Source organism: Orbicella franksi, chromosome 14, assembly GCF_964199315.1.
Source record: "Orbicella franksi chromosome 14, jaOrbFran1.1, whole genome shotgun sequence".
Classification (NCBI taxonomy): Eukaryota; Metazoa; Cnidaria; class Anthozoa; order Scleractinia; family Merulinidae; genus Orbicella; species Orbicella franksi.
The window spans coordinates 10447554-10454118 of NC_138158.1; the positions used below are offsets into that span (position 1 = coordinate 10447554).

At 34.8% G+C, this 6565-nt stretch overlaps 1 long non-coding RNA gene across 1 annotated transcript; it reads right to left on the reverse strand.

Annotated features, from left to right (window-relative positions):
• Positions 1-553: 553 nt before the first annotated feature.
• On the reverse strand, positions 554-5351 carry LOC145468377 (uncharacterized). The gene is made up of 3 exons (XR_014042181.1): positions 5311-5351; positions 2298-2505; positions 554-1527 (listed from the first exon to the last, which is right to left on the reverse strand). It is a non-coding gene; the product is annotated as an uncharacterized LOC145468377 (long non-coding RNA).
• Positions 5352-6565: the final 1214 nt, after the last annotated feature.

The window sequence follows — 6565 nt, forward strand, 5'->3', positions numbered from 1 at the left end:
TGTGGTATACCCATAACATAGCTATTTCTTTACAACCTTTTATTTGTCAAGAGATTTGTATACTAGAAGAGTTATGACCCTCTAAAATCAGTTGAAATTTTACATGTAAATTAAATTGCCATAGTTGTATTTTTCAAACGGCCGAGAAGTAGACAAAACGTATTTACTTCAAGATGACTGTTAGCTCAGAAAAATGATCAAAGTGCAAATTACAAACTGTGTGAATATGAAATCCAGGCAAGTTCCCTTCTTTCTGTACTGGCCTGTTGAAAATGTGCAATTTTTCATAAATTCCATCGGCCATATTGGTTGATTGTGCGGTATTTCGAACTTTCCTAGATTTCACAAAAATGTGAACTCGCTGGAACTTTGAGAGTATATTTCTGAAAATAGTTCACCAAAAGGGTCTTTTTGACGCAATAAAAGAAAATCCGAATTTTCCGACCTGTCGTCGGATTCTCCATATTTACAGGCAATGCCTCTTAAAGCCATTGTTTTGACAGAGATGATTGTATTGCTTATGACATTTTATAGGTGTGAGTGAACCGAGAGTAAAAACGAAAACCGAAGTATGTAGCTTTTAAAACATAATACTAAAATGCGCAACACTATAAAGCCTATGGAGCCACCTTAATAGTGTCAAATATTTAGACAAGGGGTAATTTTCACGAGCGACTCTTTTTGGAAGCCTGGTAACCAATAAAAGACCCGTATTCCATGTCATGTCTGAAATATAAACAACCTTTAGCACGGGGGCTACTTTCACGTGGTGTCTTTTTAAATCTCGTGTAACACAAAGCTTGCCGAACCTATACCTAAAAATAACAACTAAAAATAGTCTGCGTCGACACAATGAAGAATTTTCTCTCCTATCGGTTAGAATATCATTTATTCGTAATTCTGCATTCGACTGGTAAGATATAACTAAACAATGCAATAGCCCATCTCCAAAAAAGTGTTATTTGCTTAATTAGATCTCAACTTTTTCAAATCTTTAGGTAACACGGGTAAAAGAACCTTCTACGGAGGTACATAGACTTTGATTTACAGTCATTTGGTTAGAACCATTGTTTAGAGGAAATAGAAAAAAGATGAGAGGAGAGGAAAGGAAAGACGAAAATAGAGGAGAGGGCGGGGCAAGGGCAGGAGGAGGACACACGGGAAGAGAGGAGAAGGGAATAGAGCTCAGATGAGAAGGGAGGGGAGGAAAGGAAAATATTAACAATAAATAAACGAAATCGCATCGAAGAAGAATAAAAACGAAAGAAATTAAAAGTAAAGAAACGACTAAGATTTACTCAGGAACAAAATCCAAGAGTTATGATGTAAGACGTTTAATTTACGTTCATTTTGTTAACAATTCATTAAGCAATCGGCTTATGTTTATTACAACAGTTATCAGTTAATAAGTATACTTAAATGAAAATAGTTTCAGCAAGAAATTAATACTTTTATCTAATTACAACGAGGTTCTTGTTCAGTTTCGCTTCAAGGCGATGTCTTCTCTTTTGTGCTTCATGCCATAACCTGCAAAAAAAGATAAAGTCATGATTTAATTTTTTGCAGCAAAATTCCAGCATTTTCTTTATTCTTTAAACTAGCCGGTTTGATGATCTAAACTGCCTGAGCCAAATATTTTTGGATCATACTACATGTGGGGTAGTACTGCGTAACTTGAAGCTTGTTAACTGGGCTGAGATAAAGTATTGGGAAAACACCAAGTCGGAATTAAATGGCTATGAACTAAACCCCATGGCCACTTTAATAGAATAATTGCTTTTCAATCTTCAATGAAATTTCTCCCCAGCTAGTCAATGAAGCGAATGACACAAAAAACTTAGATTTTCTTATTTTCTAATTTGATTTAATTTTCTAATTTAGTCCCATAACCCCTTGGCGAGTGCCCGAATGTTGTCGAGCAATCAAAAACGCAACTCCTAATCGTAGGTATTTCCTTTTTTATCAGTAAATGCCAATCAGCAGTGAAAGAACGTCCTCAAAATTACAGCTCCTGCACAGATATGTAATTACGGTAACGAAAATGACTTGGGAAAAAGAACCAGTGTTTCTTTCTTCCGGTGCCGTCGTTCGTGTTGGCATAACTTAAAGGAAGGATATATTAAAATTAAATAACTCAAGCCTAGAAGTTTGCAGTAAACGTTACGGCTAGCGAAAGAGTGCAAAGTACACGTCGTCTGCCGGCGTAGCGGTTTGTTTGTTTGTCTAATGTTGTTTTTGTTGTTGCTGTTTTGCACACTCCGTCCCACAACTCTCTTCACCGTGTAATATCTGCTAACCTTTCTTAAATAGCGCCTGTGGGGGCGACGCTGCGACTCTGTCATAGAAGTCTTCGACAGGCTGCTGAGGTTCTCTTTCTTTATTGTAGATCATTTCTCTTCCGGCTCTGATGAATGAATCACCTTTCTGCACAACCGCGCCCATAACAAGCAAGATAGCGAATGCTGTTACAATGCCGTTTTTCATGATAAATAATTTTTTGTTTCTCTAGGGAAAAAATGGAAATAAAAGTACGCATTGTTATTGATATAAACCTGAAGACTGATATCAAGCCATAATTTTCAAAACCTGTTCACGTTTCAAGGTACAATACTGCCAGAAGTACTAAGGAGGGTGAGTCATGTAGAGTCAAAAGGAAGTTAAGCAACCACGACGGCGACGGTGAGGACATCTTCGGTTGAAAAAATATATATATTTAACCTACGAATCCTGCGATAATCTTGCGTCACTCAGTTTGTCTATGGCTATCAGAGCTATCTAAAAGCTGAATATGTAAGCCAGCGTTGAATTCGAAAAATGAATTTAAAAATTGGCCATCATGGCTGCCTTTCTCTAGACTACGCAGAAATTGGATATCGATATGATGTGTATGCAAGTAGGCTAATGCCAGCCTTCAAATAACTAGATAGAAACTTTATATACATATAGAAACTTTATCAATGTGTCAATGGCTAGTATCCTGGGAAAGTGTAATAAGTACAGTTTTTGGTACTGATGCGATGCCTTTAAGGGTAAATCTTGCCATCATAACTATCTAAGATAGAATATAAGGTGGTTGAGGGGTATCTAGATCATGTCCACGGAAAATATAAAAGTATTTTTCATAATTCACATGAAAGAAAAGAAATATTTCAAGGATTACCAAAAGCAGTGAAATGTTTTCCACAGGTAGAGGTAAAAGAAAGGAAAACCCCATTCTACTGAAGACGAATACAGAAGGATCGAAGAGATTTCCTTACACGACAAGGCAATGTTTATTACGTAATGAAGGGTGTCAAAATTAATAGAAAACATAGTCAAAACTTGAAGGCTTCACGAAGAATTGAACGTTTATTTCTCATTTTACCGAAAATTGTTTCAAAAAAAATCATGGCTCACGATTACTAACGAAATCACAATTCACGAGAAAAAAGTACCAATTCCCAGGAAAAAAATAGGCCTTTACGAATCACGAAAATAGCTCTTACCATCCTTAGAATAAAACAGAACTGAACACAGTGTTTTTTTTCTTGATGACAGATCTAGTATCGTCGAATATTAAACAATTTTAAGGTACATGTATCTTCGGCGATGGTAACTTATTGTTAAAGCATGGGCTGAATTTAAAGTGATGCCGAAAAATCTCAGCGATGAAGTATAAGAAAAAAGAAACATCTATTATAATAAACTAAAGAGAGAAAATAATTTTATAGAAAACATTTCCAAGCGTGCGCTTTTTTGTGTTTTTGCTTCTTTTGTCATTTGAGAATACACGTATTTGGTATTGCCACAGAGGAAGCAGTTGTTTGTTGTTATCGGGCCCTAAGAACCGATTATTTATTTTCAGTTCCAAGTCAATATTCCAGCTGTTTTCATGTAAGGATATATCATTGTCCTAATTTTGCTTTCTTCTGTCGGAAGAACGTTTTTTCAAAGCTCTTTTGTTGCAGGTCTCAAAAGTGCTAAATTATACGAGTAAACGATAACATTTCAACCAATGAAGATCTTATACCAGAAATTAGGTATAATTACGGGATTATCATTCAACATCCAGACCAAAACCGTAATTCAGTCGAGAATTGTTCTCGACATTGACCAATTTTAGCTCTGGATTCAGAACTGAATGTTGTTTTTAATTCCATGAGTCTTAAAGCGTTTATAGCAAATTGCTAACAGTATGCCATTGTTTTTGTTTTGAAGAAATTAAAATGATCACTTTCCAAATTACGTAGCCACGAGACTAAGATATTTATTTTCTCATCTTATCATATTGTTCTTTCTGAGATTTCCCATGGATGGTTCAGATTCCAATCTGACGGTCTTGGTGTCCAGATTGAAAATGATTTAAATGATCAGTTTAATCTCGGATTACATGCGGTGCAACACGATACAATTTGTTTTTCCATGGCAATAACACAGTGCACTGAAATGAAAACGAAACTTTGGAATCAACTTAATTCTGAATTTATGTATTGCTTTGGACCAAAGTTTGTTTCGCAACGTTTCCGGAGTGTAATCTAATTCTAAGAAGGATAATTGTCCTTCTTTTCGTCAATTTAGGGACTAATATTGCCTATAATAAGAACGAACTGTGTCTGAAGAACAAAAAACCTAGCTATTTGATCATGACAATCTTAGTCCATTGCTGGGAAGAACATTTACTTATTTAATTCCCCCGTGTGCGTTTTTTAATACCGTTAAATAAAATACAAATGTGAGGTGTGAAATATGCATCAAAGTGGCGATGACTTGTTCGAACCAGCCTTTCTACGAACTTCAAAGGCTGTATTTTAGAAATTAGTTTACTAGTGAAAATATAATCTGCAAATGCTCTTGATCATGAAGAAAAAATAGCCCAAGAGCTTACGCAAGAGAAACTTAAAATAACGCGCAAGGAAATTATAATGAAGAAAATCCGGGTATGAAAATGGAACGTTAGGTTTCTATTTTCAGTGTTGTTCTATGGCTAAGCCGTTTTAAGAAAGGACAATTCTAGGAAAACATTTAAAAATGAAAAGTTCTAAATAACGTAAACTTTGACTTCAAGTGTCAAACCTAAATAACGTTACAGAACATTTAAATAATATTCAGGCATTTTAACACGAACTTGAATATGTTGTTAGGGTGCAGTTTATAGTTTACCGACAACAGCCCAGCGCAATACCACAAATTGGAGTCCCTATTAATTTCAAGAATGTGTAGATTCGACTATTTCAAATATTTATTACAAAAAGATTGAACCGTTATTATTTACATTCTGTTAAAGTTCACTTGTGTCAAAGACAAGTGGTCAGTTTAAAGGAACTTACCTACTTTTTTTCTGTGCTCCCGAGCAGCTTGTTCAACGAGCTGTCTTTAGTTAATAACACTAAGGTGAGATGCCAGGGTTGTTAATTTATAGACAGATACTATTCATAACACTGAATCAAGAGAACGGATGTATTAACGTAGGATTATTACTTAGATCGATAAGGAAACAAAAGGTCCCTGATTTCAGTTCGAGCTAAGGAAACGAATTTGTCACAGATCAATGCAATTTCTTTCCGAAAGTGTGAGAAAAATCCTTCACACACCGAAATTGGAAGACAAATTTTGTGTGCTTTCAATTATTATCTGTCATTTTCTCACCTTAGCAAAGAAAGTCGCTATCAATATGCGATTTAAAGAGGAAACAACTACTTCAGTTCTGTGCGATAAAATCAAAAACAAATTACAATTAGAGATTTTGAAAGTACTTTGAAAACCTCTTGCTCTTTATAATGCCAGACAAAAAAAAAATCCTGTCAAAGACGAAGTCTCGTTTAAAAAGAATGTAAATATTTCGGCGTTTTTCAAGTCGAACGAATGAACGATTACACTTCTACAACTTGCACCGGAACGTACACACGTATGAATATATTAAAAGTTAATCCAATTATTTTAAAGGCAAATGGCTACAGAAGAAATTTTCTCAGAGATAAGATTAGCTAAGACTCAAGGAAACCACATATCATTCAAAGGATGAAGCAAAATTCAAAACTCGCTAATAAGTTAGTTTAGAACAATACAGTATGTTCCGGCATAGAGAAGTAGTTTCGTTATCTAAGTAATGTTTATCTTTCGTTTGAGGAAGCTCCTTAACTTCCTTGTGGTTTTCATGGCAAGTGTTTTAACCTGCGTCAAATAATTTAGCATATTTGACGGCTCAGTTTTTTCAAAGCGGTAAGTCTTTCAAGAATATTGACCTAAACCTTTTCAGTTTGTATAGCCAATGGAAAAGTTTTTTCAGAGTAAATAAAATGCTCCGTTCTTCCTTTTATGCTGTTTTTCTATAATTGCATTTGCTATTTCAACTTAGTGAAAATAAAGAATACAATTATTCGATGCAAATAACATTTATCTCTCGTAAATTTTTTGTTTTGTTTTGTTAATTTACGAGTTTTCTGTTAATAGCCCAAATAAAACAGCGGTAAAACATACCATTCTTACTACTGTTTTGATGATCTAAAGCATGCCTAACAACTAGAAACGATATTTATGATAAAACAATTATTCGTTTTTTAAAAAAAGACAAGTATTCTTTTGCTTC